A 23,762-nucleotide genomic window follows, 5' to 3' on the forward strand; every position below is an offset into this window, starting at 1 on the left:
TCCTCTTTGATGTATTCTGAATGGAATAGGAAGATGCATACTAATGTGTAAACCTGTTTTCCACATTCCCCCTTGCATTTGGGATCAAACATAATTGCAAATAGAGACAGCTAGTTTTGAAAAAGTAAATGAATGTCCAAGGGCTAGAATACAATACATTTGCATTAGCTTTAAAAGCCTGGAGTTGAAGGAAGATTTGTGGGCTGGGCTTAATAAAAGCAGATTGTCTGGGTCAAATCATCAAGGCTCAGAGGCTTAATTGGAGGGAAAAAGCAGATTTTATACTAATTTGATGAATCCAGGACCGACTGAGGATTACGTTTAACAGTTTTCATTACATTTAGGTATATGCATTTACTTAACATATTTATTACCCATCCTCTGTCTGGAGAATCTTATTGTAATTATGATCCATGTCCCCCTCAAGTATCAGGGTGCTAAACTGTTACAGGTTTATATATATATAAATGATTTGTAATAAATCACTTGTTTTTTGGGGGGGGGGGTGTTTTTTGTATGAGAGAGGCAAAATGAGTATGTGAGACCTGACAATAAAGAGTTTGGGCTAGTTTATGAGTTTTTAACCAACAGCTCTTTGAATTTACATGCTTAATTCCATACAATTTATGTGACTTGTACAAAGATTGAATGAAAAGTAATACCTCCAATTTATAAGGCACCAACAGATGGCAGGACTGACATGCTAGAAACTCTGATGTGTTTTTTAGCTTTGGCTTTTTTACTTCAGTTGGTGGGAAATTGCTGTGAGAAAAGGTTACATTGATGTTTGTGAAGTGAAAGCTTGCAGTAAGTGCTCATCAGGGTGCTTAAGCAGTGTGCCATTACTGAATTTTTGACTACAGGTAGCCTTTGGTTTCTGTCCATTCATTCAGTGACCATTCAAAGATGTGGCAGCACTGAAAAAAATGGACGTACAACTGGTCCTCAAAGTTCCAGCCATTGCAGCATCCCTGCAGTCACATGATCGTGATCCAGGCTCGCGATTACAACATTGCAGGGAGCTGCGGTCATATGATCACCATTTGTAACCTTCCCTGCCAGCTTCCCACAAGCAAAGTCAATGGGGAAGCCAGCCCCAATTGCTGAAGGAGTCCCTCCAAATGAAATTCAATGCTGAATGCAGGTTGTTTATGGTGATGACTCTATGCAGTACTGTGCATTTCTGGGCCAAAAAATATGTAAAAATTGTATACCAGGAAGGGCTAATTTGTGTGATCAGGAATGAAGTACATGACCTTTGAGAGCAATCAACAAGATTCACATGAGAAAGGTTGACAAACTGATTAAAAACAATTGGTGGGTCAAAGACAAATTGCTGTCAAGCTTGGTATTTCAAAGGAACATGGATCACATTATTGATATTCTTCAATATTAGAAGGTTTGTGCAAGATAACTTCCTCACATGCTGACAGCAGAGATGAAAGCTTTCAGAATTGAAATTTGCCAGCAATTGTCATGCTATGAGAATAGATATTTCTTCACAGCATTGTGACAGCCAGTAAAATATGACCCAGAAACTAAACATCACTCCATGGAATATCATCACAAAGCTTTACCTGCAAGGGAGGAGAGATTCAAAATTCATGGTTACAGGTTTTTGGGGTGCAGTTGGTGTTATTCACATGGATTTCCTGGCATCCGTATCAACTCAGAGTATTACACTGCAACACCCAAAATTTTGAAACAATGATAAGGCAGAATTTGGAAGCACAAAAAGGTTATTTTGCTGCAAAATGACAATACTAGGCCTCATACCTCTGTTGAAGGAAGATTTTCAAGTGAGGCCTCAGACACAACTTGTCTCCCATTTTTCATGCTGCTCTTTCATCAGTCCCCAGGAAGATTAAGACCACTTCACAAGTTCACCAAGGAGACAGCACTTAACAACCCACTTGGAGATGAGTGAAGGATTAGGAGCAAGACATCCACATCCCCAAGACTCTACTAATCACATTTCCTATTGTCCTTTCAAGGAGCCCATCATGTTAGTGAGAAACGCAGCCACCCTGGAAGACATTTATGGGGTCCCCCTAACCAACTTTCTAGACTGAAGAAGCTGCTTGGACAAGCAGCGAAACGTATCAAACCAAAAGAAAAGAAGTCCAGGTGCCATGACTCAACCTCCAGACTTTTGAAGGCATCTGTTTCATTAAATGAAGAGGTGGAAAGATTGTCAAAACTTGGTTGAAGATTAAGGACAATTAGTGGATCCCTCAAAGGAAAATTGCTGTCAAGCTTGGCATTTACAGGAATATGTGGGTCACATTGATGTTTTTCAACATCATAAGAGTTTGTGCAAGAAAATCTCTCACAAAGTAGAACAGCTTCAAAATATGGAGTTCTTTCATATCTGACAGCTTTAAAAAGCTTATCCATTGTTGGCAAAAATGTGGTGATTATATGGAGAAGTAAATACAGGTAACAAAAAAGATAATTTAAAGGATTATTTTCCTGTTTCATTTATTAAAATAGCCTTATTTAAACTAAAATTATGGAGGTGGAGGCATTACTTTTTATTTAGCCCTCATAATTTATTATACCTCTTGACTGCTATGGTATTTTATTTTGTCCACACTCAGTTCTCTGTCAGTGTTCAACTACTGTCCTTAGATTGAATTTTAGATATTAGTATTCATTTCATTTTCTAATGCAGGTAAGTTAAAAAAAAAAAAACTTTAATTTATTCCCTGATAATATGCAACATATATGCATATTAAATGTGCTGTAATTTGTTTCTACTCTAGATGATATAATGAGCTCTAGTTATTCTCTCCACACATATTTCTAAGGTCCCCCCCCCCCCGCCCTTACAGGCATGTAATACTTAGCCTGTAAATTGATAGTGAGTAGTGGTTTCATGTCATCTGTAGGGACTGGATTTTTCTCCTTACACTGCTGTTGTTACTTTGTGCACCAATTCTTTTAGACAGCAGTGACTCTGGAAAACATATTTTATGATGGAGATTTCTTTGGAGATCTTTGTAATTTGCCATTTTGAGAGATAAACTATGTCTCTACCAATGTTTCTGTTGTACTGAGTTTACTGAATTTCTAAAAACATTCAGTATTATGGAAATGCCTTACATTTCCTGTGATCTGTTATTCCAAAGGAAGTGAAACCAGTTAAATGTTGAACCCTTAGAACTTCCACATGGATGAGGAACCTGACGTATATAAGAGCAAACTAAGAACCAACTACCACATAGTAGTTGCTATAATAACCACTTAAAGAATTCCAGGGTTCCCACTTTTCTGCAGTGATTTTATTTATTTGTTTAGATTTAGGCACTACTCAACTCCAAAATGTCTCTATGATAGTGTGGAAACAAGTGTTTTTACATTACATCCAGCCATTATATACTGAATGAATATTTTTTTAGCATTGTCATTTACATTCTGTATTCACTGCAATAGCGAATTTTGAGCAAATCTTGCAGTAATAAACTGTTCCAGGAAATACGTGGCACAAACAACAATAATAATTGTACCTAACCATTCCTTATATAGCTAATTGCAATTATTTTCACCATGGAACTGAAAATTCTCATTAAATTCAAGATACATCTGCTGACCACTCAGTGATATAACTCCTACAAAACTATAAGCATTCAGAGATGCATTTCTACAACATCAGTTGTAGGAAGGAAGCTATAGGAACTGGGGCTTTCTAATCAATGAGAGAGACAAGGCAGGAAAAGAAAAATTTAGCAAGTGCAAAACTGGTTACCAAAATGACAAAGGGGAAACTTTGGTTTCTAGAGCCATAGCATATTGCCTGGGTGTTAGACTGAATCTGAGAGAAATATAGTCAGGGAATACCTTCTGACCTGGAATGACTTCATATCTCTGATCCACTGCATCCTAGGATACTGGAGGAGGTTGCTGGTGGTCTGGAACTTGTATTTATTACATTTTTAAAAACCTACTAAAGAATGAAGTACCAGATGATTGGAATATGGCAATATTTCCTCATTTTCAAAAAAGGAGGACTTGGTAACTATGTGAGGTGTTCTTGACATGAATACCTGGGAAGATTTTTAGATTATATCATAAAATATCATAAAACCATCCCAAAACAATGTGGTGATGAACAGAAATCAACATGGATTTGTCAAGAACTGGTCAGAGTAATCATATTTTCTTTTTTAATCATGCAATTTTCTTAATAGATCATGGAAATGCTATGGACATAATATATCTTGACACTACCAAAACATTGTTTGGCTGTACATAACACAGCTGACTTTAAAACAGTACTCAAAGAATGCTTATTACTGGTTCCATCTCAAACTGAGCAAATTTTCATCTGAAATGCTACAGAATTTCATCACATATTCAGTACTTTCATTAAGGACTTGGGTAAAACAGTGAAAGGAATGCTAATAAAATTGCAGAAGATGCAAAATGGAGTGGGACAGCTTACATTTATCTATTTACATAAATTTTTAAAATGCCTGACTACCAGTAATTCCAGGTGCTTTACACCATTAAATGGCAGAGCAATCAAGTTATACTGTAGAAGACAGAATTGAAATTCAAAACAATTTTAGGTTAGATTAGAGAAGTGGACTGAAAATAAGACTTAAATTTAATAGACACAAATGTGAAGTTCTTCAATTAAGAATTAGGTATATCTGATCTGGTAGTAGCACCTAATATTGTTGATCACAAGCTGAATATGAATCAGTGCTCTGATGCTGCTGCTAAAAAGGCTAATGTAATTTTAGGCTGCATCAATAGAAGTATAGTTTCCAAATGATGGGAAGTAACAGTTCTACTATATTCTACATTGGTCAAACCCACCATGAGTATTCTGTCAGTTCTGGCTATCATATTTTAAGAAACATTCAGAGAAACTAAAAGAGCAATGGGGATATTTTTTTGTACTGTCTGAAAAGATATCAACCAAAAATAGGTCAATTTTTTTTTCATCCCAGAATTCAGGAATAATTATTTTAAGTTATACGAAGGCATATTTGGGTTGAATGTTAGGGAGAAGGTTCCTAACAGAACAGTTTTATATGAATACAACCACCAGAGGCAATGGCGATTTCACTCAGTGTGTTCAAGTCAAGAGATTGGATAACCATGTATCATGGATATTTAAATTTTGATTCCTACATTGAACAGGAAGTTAGGCTTGAACATCAATGGATCCCTTCCAACTCTATGATCTATTCATGAACCAACAGTCATCTCTTCTGTCCAAATATGCCTCATGTGTGTTGAACAACTCAGGTGTCAGTTTGATCCTAAGCTGCTCACTTGGATTCTAAGTGCAAAATATGTAAGGTTTAATAAGTAGTCAGGGAAGTTCAAATGATCATTCTTAAAATTATTATCTCATGGTAGACCAGATTTGGTAGTTTCAAAATCTGAGTATAGGGATTTAGTAAAGGGCACTGAGAAGGAGCTGAGATTATGCTGATATACTGCCCTGCTGTCTACAGTTTCTTCAAGCTGGTAATAATATCTTCCTGGGTTGTTAAATATTCAGGGAACTTCAACATTTATCTGAAACTTTCTCATTAGAAGTGCGATGGAATGGAATTATGAAGGCCGAGCTCAGGGAGACAAACATTTTCTTGATGTGATGGAATAGAATTATGAAGGCTGAGTTTTGATGTCAGGCCTAGCCCAAGATTGATGTCAGGCCTAGCCCAAGGAACTCCAAGAAACCATGCAAATTCAGTCCAGCTATGTTTATTAGCTACAACCTCTAGCAAGAATCTTCCCAGACTAAAACCCCAGTTCCCAAAGTCCTCCAGCCACAACAGTGTGAATTCCTCAGGGAGGTGCCAGTCTCATCCTCTTGATCCTCCCACGTGGTTCTGGCGAGCTAAGAAAATGTTTGTCTCCCTGAGCTCGGCCTCCATAATTCCAGTCATTCAAAATATCATACTTCCATGTCAGTTATTTGTTAATTTCAATATCTGTTGCACACGTGTATCAATGTATAGTCTTGACCTGTGGAATAAGAAGATAACCCAAGTAGTTGATATTATTGGTCCTGAATATCATTTCCTATCACAAGAACTGTTTGCTTTCTGAAGACCTTTGCAAAATGAGATGTTTATTAATATGCTGGATCATCATTTTAAGGCCTTTTCCATGATTGTTCATTCCTACCACAATTGGATCAGCCCAGTATTGTCCAGTAGAATCTTTTCAAATTGTAAGGAGGCTGACACATTCCTAGTGAAATTTGTTGTTGTTGTTTTGCCATCCACTGTGATGAGTTTGCAGAAAACTTTGCTGATAAAATTGCTCATATCTGTTCCAGCGTAGCCTGTTCATTGAGAACTGGCTCTGGGATAGCAGTTGAGATAGTCACTTGTCTAAGTTTGATGGATGAGTTTCATCTTCTTCAACTTGAAGATGTGGATAAGTGGCTTTGAAGACTAAGCAAGCCACTTGTTTGTTGGATACTTTCCCATCCTGTTTAATACAGCTGCCACAGAAGAATTAGACAGCTGAGAGATGGAACCAAAAGTTGTTTCTTGGGAGAAAAGTTGTATTTAAGTTCATTTAAAATAAGGGAATATATCACTTCAGGAAATATATGGAGATCTCACCATCCTAGATAACTGCTGTAAATTGTAGTTCCCAGCATCTCCCACCACTGACCATGTTAATGTTTGACATCTCTGTTCTAGAACAAGAGAATTCAATTCAATTCAAGGCTTCCTTGGAGGATGCCTATTATTTGCAAACATTCCAGTGCTGCTTCAGTCCATTTTCTGCAGCAGAAAGAGACAACAGGTGGCTGCTGCATCCAGGGACGCTGTTCTTCAGCAAAAACTGCAGCCAGTTGTACCTTTCTTGCTAATGACCTTCTGTTTAGATTTTTGCAATGCACTTTGCTTAGGGATGGCTGGATGCTTAAGTGTGTTTGGAATGTGCAACTAATACAATATATGACAACCAGATTGCTTTATAGTATCCACTATTTTGTTGGTGTAGCCCCAGTTTTGCATTAACCAGAATAGTTTCATTTATGGGCAATTAAAACTTCTAATTTTCATCTGTAAAGCCCTACATAGTTTGAGGCTTTGTAGGATCATTTCCTCTCTTAAGAACCTTTCTGCATTTCCCACTATGAAGAGAGACTGGGTTGAGGGACAGGATTTTCTAGGTGGTGTTGGGTCACAACTATAATTTTGATTTTTTGCCCACAAAAAGTTTACAGTATAGGATAATCTGAGTTTTAAAATGGTCTGGAATTCAGTTTTGGGCAAATAATCTTATTTAGAATGTTTTTTGACAGTTTTTTGAAATCAAGCAGTTGTCACCTGGCCTTATTTAGTCCATGTGCTATTACTACTTTTGAAGTTCTACAATAGTTGGAAATAATGGAAGAGTGACTGTGCCTCCTTAACCAGTAGCTTCTGTTTTACATGAAGTTTATTAATTGTAAATATTAGTTATTTACACAACCTTAGTTGTGTAGTATTGGTTATTTACACAATCTTAGCAATAATGAGCTTGAATGTCCTACCCTAGTAAACCACTGGGAATTTGCTTAAGATGAAATTAGTTTCCTGTGAAATTAATATGATCTTAAAATAAGGTTAATACAACAAAATGTGTTCTATGTATTTTGGATACTTCAGAGAGTATTTAATAAAGATTAGTTGAAATCACTGGAGCTGCAACTCAGAAGTTGGAAGATTATCTCTTATGGTTTGAATTTGTCCTATTATTGCTACATTTTGTATTGAAACCAACAGGATTGTTCATATGTCTTTGGATCAACTGATATGTGTAGAGACTATATATTCTTATGGCTGTATCCCTATCCAGAATCTCAGATATCAAGAATTATAGATTTTGAGGGGCAAGGGGTTTGATCCATTTTTATTCACAAATCAATTCCCCATTAGTTTTGTTTGAGAAATCCCTTACACACCAACTATTACCCACTTGATTTACTTTAAGGGAAAAATACAATAAAGAGAATTCCATGAAGAAATTTCTCTTACATGCTGATGCTTATGACAATTTGTACCGACTGTTAATCAAAATAATGTCTTTGTAATACCTTGTCACTTCACAAATCTCACTTCTGAATTGCTCTGCACAGCAGCTCAAACATGTCAACATCTGCATTATTCATGGGTACAGTGTTTCTAATTCTACAGAGCAATGACAATACATTGACCTCAGCTTGCTTTTTACTCCTTTGGGAATATCTTATATTTATATTACCAGTTTATATGTGAGATGTTTATATCTTAGTTCCCTCCGTCCTGTTTTTTTGGGGGGAGAGTTGGGAGGAGGGGTTGGGGGGGGTTGGTCAGTTTAATATAAGCATCCATAAAGTTTCTTATAATTAAAAAGTTTACATTTTAAAATGCAAGGGTCTCTTCAAAATAGTTATTTAAAGACTTTTGTTGTTCTTAAATATTTAAACACCTAGGACAGAGACTCAATTTGATCTGTAACTCTTTTTCAAAAAGTGGCACCTTCCACATCAAATATCATTTTGTTCTGACTTTGTTAAACAAGAATTGCTAGTTTTATATTCTCAGAAATGAAGAACAATCATTGTTTCTTTGTACAAGAAACCTTAAATTTGATTGTACCTTGACAAAAACTAATCTAATAAACAGCACAATAACACCTATACCAATTCCAAAATAAATCCCTCTAAGATCAAAAAGTAAAAACCTGATTGAATGTCTGAGAAAATATACATAACATTTTGCCAGTGGTCTTCTGGATATTTACTGTATTCCATTTTTATCTGTTGTGAACTGTACACTTTGGGGCTTCAGCATCATAACAGCCTTTCTTCTAGACTGAAAGAAAAAATGTAGATTTCAATTGGCTTGCAATTTTCTTCAGTATTTTTGTTATCTTAATATAGCTACTACTTTACCTTTACCACCTTACAGTTTGAAAGCTGTTTTCCCCCCACTAATGGATCAGCAAAGCTACTTGTATTCAGTACTACATATTTCAGTGCTGAATATTTTTTTGTAAGAAAACCAGCACAGTGCATCCCCCAAAGCAGCAGATATTTTCTAGGGGAGAACATTCTAAAAACACCTTTCTAAAGGAGAGTTTTCTTGCTTCTGTAATTGAGATTCTTTATATATAAAGTATACCAATTTTATAAATTGTTGCTAACTTTCAGTGCAATTTGTACAGTGTGTATTCACAAAAAACATAATAGGGTTCCCATATGACCTCTGAGCTTTTTAAAATATTTATGTTTATGTACCTTAGTAAGACATTGAATGATGAGAAGCAATTTGTTGTAATTTCCTGCATTGCTTATACATCTTGAAGCAAAGGATAGGTTTGAGCATATGTTGGTCTTCTTCAGATATAAAAATAAACTGTGTTTTACATTTAAAAACACTAGTGTCTGTCAGTTCTTCTAAAGCAACATATAAAATACAACAGCAGTAAAATTTTAAGCTTGTAGAAAAACATTTGCTGTTCAGAATATCAGCCACTTGGTGCCTTCCTGCCATAATTTCCTTATCCTCTTTCACAACATTTAGTCAGCTACTAATACAGCAGGTATTTCACTGGTATATTTTTCTAAAGATATGCTGATCTAGTGTACTTATGTACTTATGCCCCTTCCCCCAAATTTGCTGATACTTCCTGCTCATGTTTGATAGTACTGTTTCAGCCGCTCAAGCAATAGGACTCATGACCAGAATGTCAAAATAAAAGGAAAAAAAAAATTAGAATTAACTTTTAAGCAAGAATGTAACCATTAATAGCTTGGGGGGCGGGGAGAACCTCCCCATGTAACCCCAACAGGGAAAAAGTACATTCAGTGGAAAGGTTCTTGCCAATATTTTGCACGTTGTGTTGTTTTTCCATTTTCAGGCAGTGCTTAAGACATTTAAAAATATGATCCTCCCACTTCTTGTCTGCGAAGCAGTTTATTCTTCTACCTTATTGTGCTGTTTATGTAGAATAGAAGGTAGATCAGTGTTCATTATCTCTGATTAATATTAATTCTGGTGCTATTGTACAGATATATTTACAAAGTAAATAGATGAAGGCTAGCTCAGCCCTTAGTCAGATTGGTGGATTGCTCAGCTGCTTCCTTCCCATTTCTTTTGTGGTTACACTACCTATGGAGAAATAGCACTGAAGGGCTTTCTGCAGTCCTATCTCTTTGGTACCTTGAATATAGCAGTTCAACCAGCATCCCTGTCATTGCAACTTCCGTTCCCCATTTACCTTGAGCAGGCAGTGGAGACACCTCTGGCAAAGACATTGTCTCAGGAATTAGGGCCCTGAGAAGAACAGTTCATGTCTTAAGGCTCCTTGTGTCTGGGGAGCTGGGATGTTCAGTCTTTAACAGCAACAACAAAAAATGTTCTTCCTCATTCCTGTTTATTGTGTTTATGGCAGTTTAAGAAAGAATTATATTCTCCCAGGTATAGGTGCTAAGCAGTATATCCTGTGATCTATAGAATGTTATTGCTACAAGATTTGTAAACTAAACAAATATTTATTGCTCCCACTTCTCAAAGCTCATGCAGCAATCTCAGTAAATACTTGCAGAAACTGGACAAAAGCTGCCATAAACAGTATTTTTGGCTGTTTTCATGTCATGGCTCTGGATCAATACTCACCAGGTGTAGCAGTGCTAGACAAGGACCTTATACCACAAACTTCAGCATTTCCATACCTTTGGTGACATCAGAATAGCTAAACTAATTAAGGTTGCCAGCTTTGCCTACAGGCTTTGGGGGATTATTTTTAGGTTAAGAAAGGAAAGCAACATGAATAAAAGCAGACCTTGCTGCTGCTTTCTGCTGCACTGAGTAAAGAACATAGGCCAAAGGAACTCAGGAGTGAAGTACTGGCCAGGAATGGAATAAAAAAAAAATCCTTTTTGCTGTTGCACCAAAGGGACAAAGGAGAATTCTGTGAGCAATCATGAGAGTAGGAGAGCAGATAGTAAAAGATCCCCCTTCCTTAATTAAACATTTGCACATCTTTAACTCTCAGCCTCTGGCTTTAGTCATGCTAGTTGAAAAGAAGGGACACTCTGTCTGGACCTTAAGACTATTGAACATAAAAATCCTTAGATGTGCTTAGAAGTTATGATCTTAGCAATATTCATTCTGTATTTGGGGACCAGGAGTATTTTTCAGTGACCTTGACCATCAGCGGTCATTGTCTCTGTCTTCTCCCATCAAAGGGGATATGTTGGTGGTAATGCAGCATATTGTTTCCATGGCAGAAACTCTTTCAGAGCATTCTTAACTTCATGTTTTATGGTTTTGAATCTCCCTAGCTTTTAATGGTTTTCAAACAGCTCTTAATCTTTTTTTTTTTCCTTGGTGCTTTTTAAAAAGTGATTGTTGCAAGTTATTTATTGCTCCCCTATTCTATAGGACCAAAAAAGTGCTGTGTAATTTTTTTTAATCTATTAGTCAATATATTTTTTATCTCTCATCTTTTATTTATCAATGAGTTACTTTCACTCTCATGCTTAGGAGTGGGGGTGGGGGCTTAGTAATTTATAGAACAATTTATTTTAAGCAAATAGAATGCAGAATTCTACATCCTTTGTAAAATATACAGTATTGTACTTATAAAATATAAAAATGAATGATAGGAGTACATTCCCATGATGAGAGAACATTATTTTATCTTTATTGTAACAAGGATGTTTTGGTTAACATAAAATTGATTGTTCAAAAACTAGGGTTTTTTTTAATGTAATCATAAGTGTATATAAAAATAAAACAAACAAAACAAAGTGAATGCTTTGAAGATGATATATACTATAGTCTGCACTGAATTTATTTAAAAATCAAAGTAGATTTATGATAAATTATTTGAACTGAAAAAAGAGAGATGTAGTTTCAAAATGATGCTTAAAGTAAAAAATAGTTGTCTGATGTTTCATTCAAGGACAAAAACAATATAAACCCCCCCCCCCCAATATTATTTCTTTATAGATTTGCATCTGTTCACTCAAAATAAACTAATTCATGTATTTGTCCCAAACAGATCCCAAAATGCTATTCAGAATTTGTAAACCACTAGCTTCTGTATGTCAGTAAACAAAGTTCTGAGTATGCTTGATATGTCAATTTGTATGGCCAAGAATTATTCCTAGGCTGTTCATTGACTCATGTTTTTTTATATTTATGAGAAGAAACATGCTGAAGTATTTCTTCCTTTTGGGATCAAACAGTTTCTGATCTAGTACATACTATTGGTACAGTTTGTCTAAGAGAGTGCTTTTGTGGAGCCATTTGGATATACAACATAGTTTGCCAATTGTATTACCAAGGAGAAACAAGACATGGCAGATGGCCTCTATTGGAGATTGTCCAGGCCAGAAAGTAACTTGAAAGAGCTCTGAAAGAGTTGCCATGACAGTGAAATCTTTCCATCATTATAGAATGGAATGGAATTAACTCATGTGCTGGTCAAGGTGACTTTTGCCATGAAAACTTACAACAGTTGCCAAGGAGATTCACATTTAGGAAGCAGAAGTGTTGAAAACGGTGATTGCCACCAATTCACCTATTTCTTTTGTGGGTTCTCCTTGTTCTCATAGCCTTTGTCTTAAGTATAACCATTCAGTTTCATAGAGGGAATTGATCTGGGTAGCTTTCTGAATGGCAATATGGCTAGTGAGAAGCAAGAGGGCACAGGTAATTGGTCAATTAAAAAGAAATTTCAGTTATATTTATTTACCACTGTGAGCAGATCCTTCATTTATCCCTATGAACAACTTGATATTCTATTGCAGTTCAGGAAATAACTCTGAAATTATATTTTTGTTCCTGTTTTTTATGGTTTTATGATATTTTATTCTTATTATTTTGTTTGTAAGCCACCTAAAGCCACTGGGATTGGCTGGCATATACAATTTTGAATAAATAAAATAAAACCTAATGCACTGTTCAGCATGAGGCAGTTTCACATGACTGAATGTAAATGATACCTCATCTGACAAACTCTGAGCATAAAGCTTTCCTTTCCAAATCAAAAGTTGCAATTCTCAAGATAGGATCTTGCCTACAAACTCTACCTACCAGCATTAGAAAGTTTTGAAAGAGGTAATAAACCTAGAAGGTCTGTTCAGTTTTGTTTTTGAATGAAACATTGTTCTCATTTTATTCCTAGAGGAGGCCTTCATTTTCAAAGAATGCAACCTCAGGAAGAAAATAGTTCAACCTATTATGCATCTGACTTTGAGGGGGAATCTGCTGATTCACTGCAAACCTCTTTTGTATTATTCCAGCAGTTGCTTTGAGGTAGCAAGCTTATTGCCTTCCTCTGCACAACTCACTCTCCTGTGGCCAGTCTCTCTTTCGCTGCCTCTGGGCCTCAAGGTGAAAAATTAAAGTCAGCGCTGCAAGCTCAGCACTTTCTTTATCTCTTTCAGTATGTTCTCCATAGCAGAGTCAACTGTAAGGCCGCATCCTCTTGCATTTACCAAATCTGAACAAAGCCCGGGGAAGATGAAAGGGAAAAGCATTTGTACCAGCTTGTAATCCTTTATGCTCTTGTCGTAGTGGATTCTTTGCCCAAAGGAAAAGAGATGTGTCATGCGCTGTCATATTTTGGAGGAGGGAGTAGAATGGAATGGAGGACGACAAATAGTGCAATTCAGAGAAAGCGTTTGTCATCGGATACACACCCATACATAATCGGTCCTGTTCTCCGTTTCAAAAGGGATGTGTAGAGCTCTGGTTAGAGGTGTCATTTGTGATACTGCGTGTTAGAAAGCAGGGGCAGAATTTGAAATATCAGGGATGTAGTTCTGAGTGCCCAAAGGAGATGTGTGTGTGTGTGTGTGTGTGTGTGTGTTTTAAATGGCATGCTACTCTATGTGTCATAATTCAGAGCTTTTAACATACACTGCTCCAAAACTGGAAGAGAGGGGATTAAAAGTTCAGCTACTATAATGTAAGGCTGCATCCCTTAACACACTTCCCCGAGAATAAATCTTATTGAATTATATGGTGCTTACGTCTATATCTCTATCTCTGTCTCGCTATTGCTATTGCTATCTCTAGCTATATCCATAGATAGATAGATAGATAGATAGATAGATAGATAGATAGATAGATAGATAGATAGATAGATAGATAGATAGATAGATATAGATTTACATGTGCGCTGCAATTTAACAAGTCTTTTTTTTTTTAGCTAAAATATTTATTTTTTAAAAAACCATCAAACAAGACAACAGGATTTTTTTCTAAGTAAATGAGTGCAGAGATTTTAAACTAGATCAGTCTGACAGCCTGGTGTCCTTAAGATTCTATGTTGGGATTCCAATTCTCAGTCAACATAGTGCCTGGGAATTCTGGAAATTGTGGTCACGCCTGGGGACATCAAATGGGAAAGTTTAGCTTACATGAAAATTAGCAAGCAGAAGTTGGGATCCACGGAGCTGTACTAAAAAGGGGTAGAAACGGATGTTTGTCAAACACTGTTTTTTTTTCCTGTGTGACAAATTAGCATTTCAGCTGGAAAATGAAAGTAAAATAAGATGGATTAACAATACTAATTCCTTCTTGAACCTAAGCAGATGTTGGATTTAGGAGTGCATAAAACATTCTGAGTGTTTTTATCAACATTTTGAATGAACTCATTGAATAAAACTCATATATTCCAATAGATTTGTTCTGAAGCCAGAACAAAGCATGTTCTTGCCTAGGAAAAACCTGGCTATTTTGAGTGGTGCCATTTCAAGTGTTCTATTTGTAGAAAACAACCTGAAAATAGGACTTTCCTATCTCAAAATGGGCCTTTCCAGTTGTTACAAGCTTGAAACAAAAAGTGCAAGTTGGAACAAAGCACTCAAGCCACTTTGAGTTTTGTTTTGACATAACCCAGCCAATATTGAATTGCAATGATGGAATGTTTCAAATGCGGATGGTGCATTCTGAGCTCAGAACAAACATTTCCCATCTGTGTAATAGATGAAAAAAAAAATTGCCCCACTTTTTGAAGGCCACTGAAGAAGGATAAATAAGATAAAATATATAGATTAATTCATACAAATATAAATTAATCTATGAAGAGAGAAGAGATGATCTTGGACATATTTATCATCTTCAAGATGTTTTTCATCCTATCCATGTACAGGAAAATGCTTAGTTTCTATAGTGTTTTTAGAAAATCTTGAATAGCATTATTACAGTATAAGCATTAGGACCAGAAATTGTTATTACTGACATATCTAGCAATATTCACTGAGTAAAGCTTGCAAAGCCATAATAAACATGGCACCCATAATATTAGTACTAAACCATAACTGTATTGTTCTTGGTAGAAACTACAAATCTTGCCTACTGGAAAAGGCAGACTTCTCTCCCAGAGATTCACAGCCTGGAAGCAAGATGGTGGACTGTGTATCAAGATGGGTTGGTGCATTTACCTACCTAAAACTGCTTAATGGGATGTTCATTGGATTATTAACAAACAATGACTAATAAAGCTTTTACTGGAGGCTTTCAGAACTAGGGGAGAAGAAACTGTTTTTGTTGAGAACAAATAACTGAAGAGAAACAGAGTACTATTTTCCATTTCATTTCTCACCTTAGGTAGGCTTCTATGTTCCAACTAAACTGAACTGATTTGGATTATGTTTCTCAATTTATTACTTCAAAGGACACCTAGTTGGCTAGCTAAGCCATGCTAATATGATGCACTTTATCATTTTATCCCTGCCTAGAGTAATGAACCTGAGCATAGAATGAATCGGTCAGGCCACTAAACCCAAACCTGAGCTGAATAAATTTGTGAAAGATGCATAATATTTTGTATGGCATCAATTATCAATACATTTTATAGAAGCTAAGGTTACACTGGAAACCTTTTAGAGTGAATTTGAATATTAACATTTCATCACAGCAGTACTAAAGACAGGAGAGCCATTCTCAATTTAATTCAGAATTGCCTCAATATTTAACTGTTTTTTTGGCAAGCCTTCCAACAAAATCCTAGCTTTTGCATTGGAAGTGATGGTGGTAGTGATGATCATTCTGAATTTCATCATAAGACAATCTAGCACTTGTTCAGAAGGAGTCTTTCCCAGGGCGACTGGAGATGTAAGAGATTGAATGCATGGAAAGTGAGTTTTGTACCACTAACCTTCAGTCTACCTCCTTTGGCAAATAAAATAATTCTGGCAGGAATAATGTCACTCTATACAGTTGAATCTAGGAGTCAAAAATTCAGTGATTCACATCATTTTTATCTTATCTCAGCACTTTTTGCTGTCAGTAAATCATTTTCTCTATTGATCTGCTATATCGCTGTACTGAGCAGGTCAACATATCCTACATTTCTAATTGGGCAAGATACAGCTGGGAATTCCCCTGAGACATCTCTTTCTAATATCAATGCTATTTAGCCATAAAGAGAGTGTTACTGTATGCATAGTTTTCTTAAAAGAATAGACTTAGGATGGCTAGATTAAAAGAAACAGAAATCTTTCACTTCCAATACTTGTTTCAAAGAGAGAATTTTACTAGGTATTAGCCACCCTACCAAAAATCCTTCTGTATAATTATTAAAGGCGAGGCCATCTTCATACTGTTTAGGAATGCAGGTGGTCATCTGTTTTGAATTGACCGTTTCATAATTTTGAATATACCATTTCATAATGTTGGAAAATCCACAAAGAAGTCTAGCACAATTTCAAAGTGGCAACCTTTCCTCTTTTAAATATTGTTACATAAATCTCCATGATGCCTTAAAGTAAAAAAGTTGAATTAAAGCGATTTTTGAAAAATTCAACAGTTTGGGGGGGGGGGTATGTCTCAAAAAATGGAAGGACTTTCTTTTGGATTGCAGCGTATCTGAATTGTTTGAGGTTTTTTGCTGGTGAATTGGAAGATGCTTAAGGGATATACTAAAAACTTAACCAATGAATAGCTCCTAATCTAAAAAAAAAAAATCATGTAAGTAAATCACTATATGAAGATGGGATGGAAGGATAGATAATTGAAGAGGCAGGATAGCATGATTTCAGTGTGCAATTTTTTCAGCACAAATATTTAAATGAGTACCTATTTGTAATGGGTATGTCATCACAGAAGGAAGCATTTTACCCTACAAAGAAAATCCATTCAAATTAAATCACCTTATCACTCCAGTGACTACCTGACAAATCTTACCAAAGTTTATGTATCAGACATCTGTGCCTCTGAAAAATTTCATATTTGAAGTAGGTTGACATACTGAGGGTCTATTCCGTCTTGCAGTACTTTCTCATTGTGGATTGTTTTCCTGTTGTTAAACTACAGCGGTCAGAAGTTGACACCTTTACTGGTTTAGCAATTTAGTGGCAACTCCATTGTATTCTAAATGTAGAAGCAAATGCCCACTATAATACCTCCTCCATTGTACTGGTCATTTATTTTATCTATAGTGGCCATTTCAATTTTTTTGAAAAAAACTAACACTAATTTATAGTTTCATTTTAGATTCTCTATATGATGAATATTGGCTGATGCAGATTTAAACTCTGAGAATATCCAAGTATTTTGCCCTGGTGGGCTTATTTGAAATTTTGAGAGTATACTATGGACAATATTACAAAAATTGTTATTATGGTCATAAAACAGCCATTTACCCACTGGCAAATGTGGGAGGTTGCTCCCCACCATTTTTTTCTAACTTTGAACAAACCTCTCTACTTCATCAGCTCATCTTTGTCATTTTTCTGTGCAGGTGGGTACACTTCTAAACCAATCCCTGGGCTGCAAACCTTTGCTATTTTTATTTTCTAAAAAAATGTTTCTGGGGCAAACATTGGGCTTAGAAGAGAGAATAAAGATTGTGCTTGGGAATGAAGATTGTGCTTTAAGCTGGTTTCCTGCTTTGTAGTATGTTAGCTTCTATTTTATTTTATTTTATTTTATTTTATTTTATTTTATTTTATTTTATTAAGAAGAATCTCAGGGGAAAAAATCATATAGGGAATAGAGCCTGGTGGGTACCAAGTGAGACTCATGAAACAGAAAGTTTCATCTAAACATTCTGATGGGTGGTTTATTTAGATCAAACTGTGTGACTGAAATGATGTTAAAACAGCATAGCTCTGCCAAATTTGAGGGCAGAGTTCATTAAACGTATTGTCAGCTTTTTTCAAGTGATCAAGGATGCTTTCAAATTTAATTGTTCCTACTTTTAACAGACATTTTCTGGCTTAACAAAAGCGATCTCTGCGATGCATATGAGCCTGCAACTTCTAATTAGCTCGCTGTGTGCTTGCAATTGCATGGAAATGTTTAATTATGCTGTTTTCCCCCCAATATTTTATTAAAAAAAAAAGAATTAGAAAATTTCATGCAAAACACTATGAATTAAATGATACAATGTTTTAAACAAAGTTAAAATATTCAGGATTCTTAAATCGTCACTATTAACTTGCACAACTTGTCTTCCAAACTAGAAATGTGTGGACCTGGAATGTCATTATTTCATAATCATAGATATCAAGAAAATTATGCAGAATGTAAGAGGAAGTTGTACAGCTCTTTATAAAACATTTTAGTCATGTGATAATATTGATTTTCTTATTCTTCTTGGTTGTAAGTTCTTAGTATTTTATTATTTTGATTGGCTGTATCCTACCTTGTGATCCTTTAATGTAGAAGACGTTATTAATATTGAAATAAATAATCAGGAATACGATTAGTATTTTGAAGATGTGCTAGAAAGTGTCTGGGAGGGGGAGCACTTTAGGAGAAGTTTCTTTACCCTGGAACATAAATTCACAGTCTCCCAATAGTCATGGTCCACTATGGACCAGTTTTATTATTTTATTTGGCATTAGCTGCTGGTTAAAGGTTTATGGAGGAATTTAATCCATGTGCTTAACACAACTTCTCATGAGGGGTTTTCAACTTGATTTTTTTTTTCTTGATGTTTCATTGCTGTCATTTGTTTTCTTTCTGGTTATAACATTAGTCACACACAACGTATTTCTCTGATACTAGGCAACTTATTTCTTTGATATTGAGTATCCATTTTCAGGATAAGCAGGTATAAACAGATACCTGCAACTCAGAAATAAGGATCCATATAAGACACAGACGATGCTATGGCTGGGGTTGTGTTTAACATTTGGAGGCTAAGGGCAGTGATGTGACTAAATGAACCAATGTTGCACGTTGGAATAAGGCCATGACTTTTTCCTGAGTTTCTTTGGGGAAAGGGACTAGTATCTGCAACCTTGACCAAAAGTTTATAACCAAGATTAAAAGGGGGGGGGGGGGACTCTTCCATGTTTTTCTTATTCCATACCTTAGCACCAAGATATTTTCCAAATTTTCAAAGTTCAACAGCAACTTGCTGAATAGTGGTTTGTCAGCTTTTGCTTTTATGGATTAATCCGGGACAGACTTCGCTATGACAGTGTCTTCATTCCACCTGTCAGACTTCACCAAATAGGCAGGATTGCAACCAATTTGACAAGCTCACAAGGATCTAGGAACTCCTCATAAGTAATTCTTCATGAAGAAAGGTTAGAAAGCCCTAACCAAAGAATTCTAGCAATTGCTGTATTTCAAAGGCAAGATCTATATACAGAAATAATAGTCACACGCTTGTGGGTTTCTTTCTCATTCCTGCCTTATGTAGCGGGCTACCTGTCGTCTTCCTTTGGGATGGCTAGCTTGTTTCCATCTGCCCATTGTTTTTTGCAGTGGCCAGAATTGTCACCCTATTGCTATTCCCTGACTGTGTGAGAACTATTACAGTCTAGGAATAAAATAAATGTAGAAATGTATTCCCCTTCATGGATCACTGCCTTGTTGTGGCGAAGGGGCTTGCGTAACTCAGTGAAGCCATGAGCTATACCGTGCAGGGCCACCCAAGACGGACAGGTCATGACAGAGAGTTCTGACAAAATGTGGTCCACTGGAGAAGGAAATGGCAACCCACTCCAGTATCCTTGCCAAGAAAACCCCATGGACAATGTTAAAAGGCTAAAAGATATGACGCCGGAAGATGAGCCCCTCAGGTCGGAAGGTGTCCAATATGCTACTGGGGAAGAGCGGAGGACATTTCCAAGTAGCTCCAGAAAGAGTGAAGCGGCTGGGCCAAAGCCGAAAGGACGTTCAGCTGTGGATGTATCTGGAAGCGAAAAGAAGGTCCGATGCTGTAAAGAACAATATTGTATAGGTACCTGGAATGTAAGATCTATGAACCAAGGCAAGCTGGATGTGGTCAAACATGAGATGACAAGATTGAACGTCGACATCTTGGGAATCAGCGAACTGAAATGGACGGGAATGGGTGAATTTAATTCGGGTGACCATTATATCTACTACTGTGGGCAAGAAACCCTTAGAAGAAATGGAGTTGCACTCATAGTGAATAAGAGAGTGGGAAAGGCAGTAATGGGGTACAACCTCAAAAACGACAGAATGATCTCAGTGCGTATCCAAGGCAAACCATTCAATATCACAGTCATCCAAGTCTATGCCCCAACCATTGATGCTGAAGAAGCTGAAGTTGACCGCTTCTATGAAGACCTACAACACCTTCTAGAACTAGCACCAAAAAAAGATGTCCTTTTCATCATAGGGGATTGGAATGCTAAAGTAGGAAGTCAAGGAGTAATCGGAATAACAGGCAAGTTTGGCCTTGGAGTACAAAATGAAGCAGGGCAAAGGCTAATAGAGTTCTGTCAAGAGAACAAGCTAGTCATAGCAAACACTCTTTTCCAACAACACAAGAGACGACTCTACACATGGACATCACCAGATGGTCAATACCGAAACCAGATTGATTATATACTTTGCAGCCAAAGATGGAGAAGCTCTATACAGACAGCAAAAACAAGACCAGGAGCTGACTGTGGCTCAGATCATGAGCTTCTTACTGCAAAATTTAGGCTTAAATTGAAGAATGTAGGGAAAACCACTAGACCACTCAGGTATGACTTAGATCATATTCCTTGTGAGTACACAGTGAAGGTGATGAATAGATTTAGAGGATTAGATTTGGTAGACAGAGTGCCTGAAGAACTATGGACGGAGGTCCGTAACATTGTACAGGAGGCAGCAACTAAAACCATCCCAAAGAAAAAGAAATGCAAGAAAGCAAAATGGCTGTCTGATGAGGCTTTACAAATAGCTGTGGAAAGAAGGAATGCGAAAAGCAAGGGTGAAAGGGAAAGATATAAGCAACTGAATGCAGATTTCCAGAGAATAGCCAGGAGAGATAAGAAGGCCTTCTTAAATGAACAATGCAAAGAAATCGAGGAAAACAATAGAATGGGGAAGACTAGAGATCTCTACAAGAAAATTGGAGATATGAAAGGAACGTTTAGTGCAAAGATGGGCATGATAAAGGACAAAAAAGGCAGGGACCTAACAGAAGCAGAAGAGATTAAGAAGAGGTGGCAAGAATACACAGAAGAACTATACAAGAAAGATCTTAATGTCCCTGATGTCCACGCTGGTGTGATCACTGACCTTGAGCCAGACATCCTAGAGAGTGAAGTCAAGTGGGCCTTAGGAAGCATTGCTAACAACAAAGCTAGTGGAGATGACAGTATTCCAGCTGAGTTATTTAAAATACTAAAAGATGATGGTGTTAAAGTGCTGCACTCAATATGCCAGCAAGTTTGGAAAACGCAACAGTGGCCACGGGATTGGAAAAGGTCAGTTTACGTTCCAATTCCAAAGAAGGGCAACGCCAAAGAATGCTCAAACTATCGCACAATTGCACTCATTTCACATGCTAGCAAGGTTATGCTCAAAATCCTACAAGCTAGGCTTCAGCAATACATGAACCGAGAACTACCGTACCTATGTACAAGCTGGGTTTCGAAGAGGCAGAGGAACTAGAGATCAAATCGCCAACATTCGCTGGATCATGGAGAAAGCACGAGAGTTCCAGAAAAATATCTACTTCTGCTTCATTGACTATGCAAAAGCCTTTGATTGTGTGGATCACAACAAACTGTGGCAAATTCTTAAAGAGATGGGAGTACCAGACCACCTTACCTGTCTCCTGAGAAATCTGTATGCGGGCCAAGAAGCAACAGTCAGAACCGGTCATGGAACAACCGATTGGTTCAAAATAGGGAAAGGTGTACGACAAGGCTGTATACTGTCACCCTGCTTATTTAACCTATATGCAGAGTACATCATGAGAAATGCCAGGCTGGAAGAATCACAAGCCGGAATTAAGATTGCAGGGAGAATCATCAACAACCTCAGATATGCGGACGATACCAGCCTAATGGCAGAAAGTGAAGAAGAACTAAAGAGCCTCTTGATGAGGGTGAAAGAGGAGAGTGCAAAAGCTGGCTTGAAACTCAACATTAAAAAAACTAAGATCATGGCATCTGGACCCATCAATTCCTGGCAAATAGAAGGGGTAGAAATGGAAGCAGTAACAGACTTCATTTATTTGGGCTCCAAGATCACCGCAGACGGAGACAGCAGCCATGAAATTAAAAGACGCTTGCTCCTTGGGAGGAAAGCTATGGCAAGCCTAGATAGCATATTAAAAAGCAGAGACGTCACCTTGCCGACAAAGATCCGCATAGTCAAAGCTATGGTTTTTCCAGTAGTAATGTATGGCTGTGAGAGCTGGACCATAAAAAAGGCTGAGCGCCGAAGAATTGATGCCTTTGAACTGTGGTGCTGGAGAAGACTCTTGAGAGTCCCCTGGACTGCTAGGAGGTCAAACCAGTCAATCTTAAAGGAAATCAACCCTGATTGCTCATTGGAAGGATCGATAATGAAGCTCAAGCTCAGATATTTTGGTCACCTAATGCGAAGAGAGATCTCTTTGGAGAAGACCCTGATGCTGGGAAAGATTGAAGGCAAAAGGAGAAGAGGACGGCAGAGGATGAGATGGTTAGATAGCATCACTGAAGCAATGAGCATGAAACTGAGCAAACTCAGGGAGGCAGTGAAGGACAGGAAGGCCTGGCGCAATATGGTTCATGGGGTCACGAAGAGTCGGACACGACTTAACGACTAAACAACAACAGAAATGTATTGCCTTAATGTCAGGAAGAACAGGACATTAGAAAGATTTGCCTCTGGTTCTTATTCTCATCTGCCTTTTTGTTTAATTATGGGAAACAGTGTTACTTACTTGTTAGTTCTTGAACCAAGAGTGGTTTTGTTAATTCAAATCATATCCTGTATAGCTAATGGAAAATAATTGGCAAATAAATATAATTTAATAGCTGTGGGTTTTTCATATTGCTAGGCACTACGTAGGAGGCTAATTCTAATGAGCTGAGACTCAATCTAAATAATTAAAGAAGTTAATACTTCTGTTTGGCTGATCAATTAAAAAAAGCCCTTAGTCTTTTAAAAGTAAGCATATAACTATGTCATGGGAAGCATGTGAAAGATTTATTATGCTATATTCACAAGAACAAACTGTAGTTATGCAGCACACCAAAAGACAGCCTATTTGCTGTGGTGAATATTAATTAGAATATATTTCAAATCAGAAATTGAAAGGAATATGTCCTTGTATAAAATGTACCATTTATTATAGACTGTTGAGAGCAATTTGTATTCTAAGTCTGAGTCTCTAGCACATCACCTGCCCTTTGGAATAGCATATTCCCCAAGATTTGGATGGGTGCAACCATGTTGGCTTCCTATAATACCTTGAAAACCTGGCTTTTTCCTGGGCGTTGGGCCAGGAAGTTGGATAAGCCTGTCCTGCCATGGCTTTGGAAGTGAAATATGTGGTGGCTTGGCCTCAGTTATGCCATACTGTGGTGTGCTATTGTG

General features: G+C 37.0%; 1 protein-coding gene across 1 annotated transcript in view; it reads left to right on the forward strand.

Annotated features, from left to right (window-relative positions):
• The window catches only part of DOCK2 (dedicator of cytokinesis 2), a 292,346-nt gene that overhangs the window by 201,698 nt on the left and 66,886 nt on the right, over positions 1-23,762 (forward strand). The window lies entirely within an intron of this gene.

This window comes from Python bivittatus, unplaced genomic scaffold (assembly GCF_059951505.1).
Source record: "Python bivittatus isolate LINGU-HERP-01145 unplaced genomic scaffold, Pbiv_v1 ctg000080_np1212, whole genome shotgun sequence".
Classification (NCBI taxonomy): Eukaryota; Metazoa; Chordata; class Lepidosauria; order Squamata; family Pythonidae; genus Python; species Python bivittatus.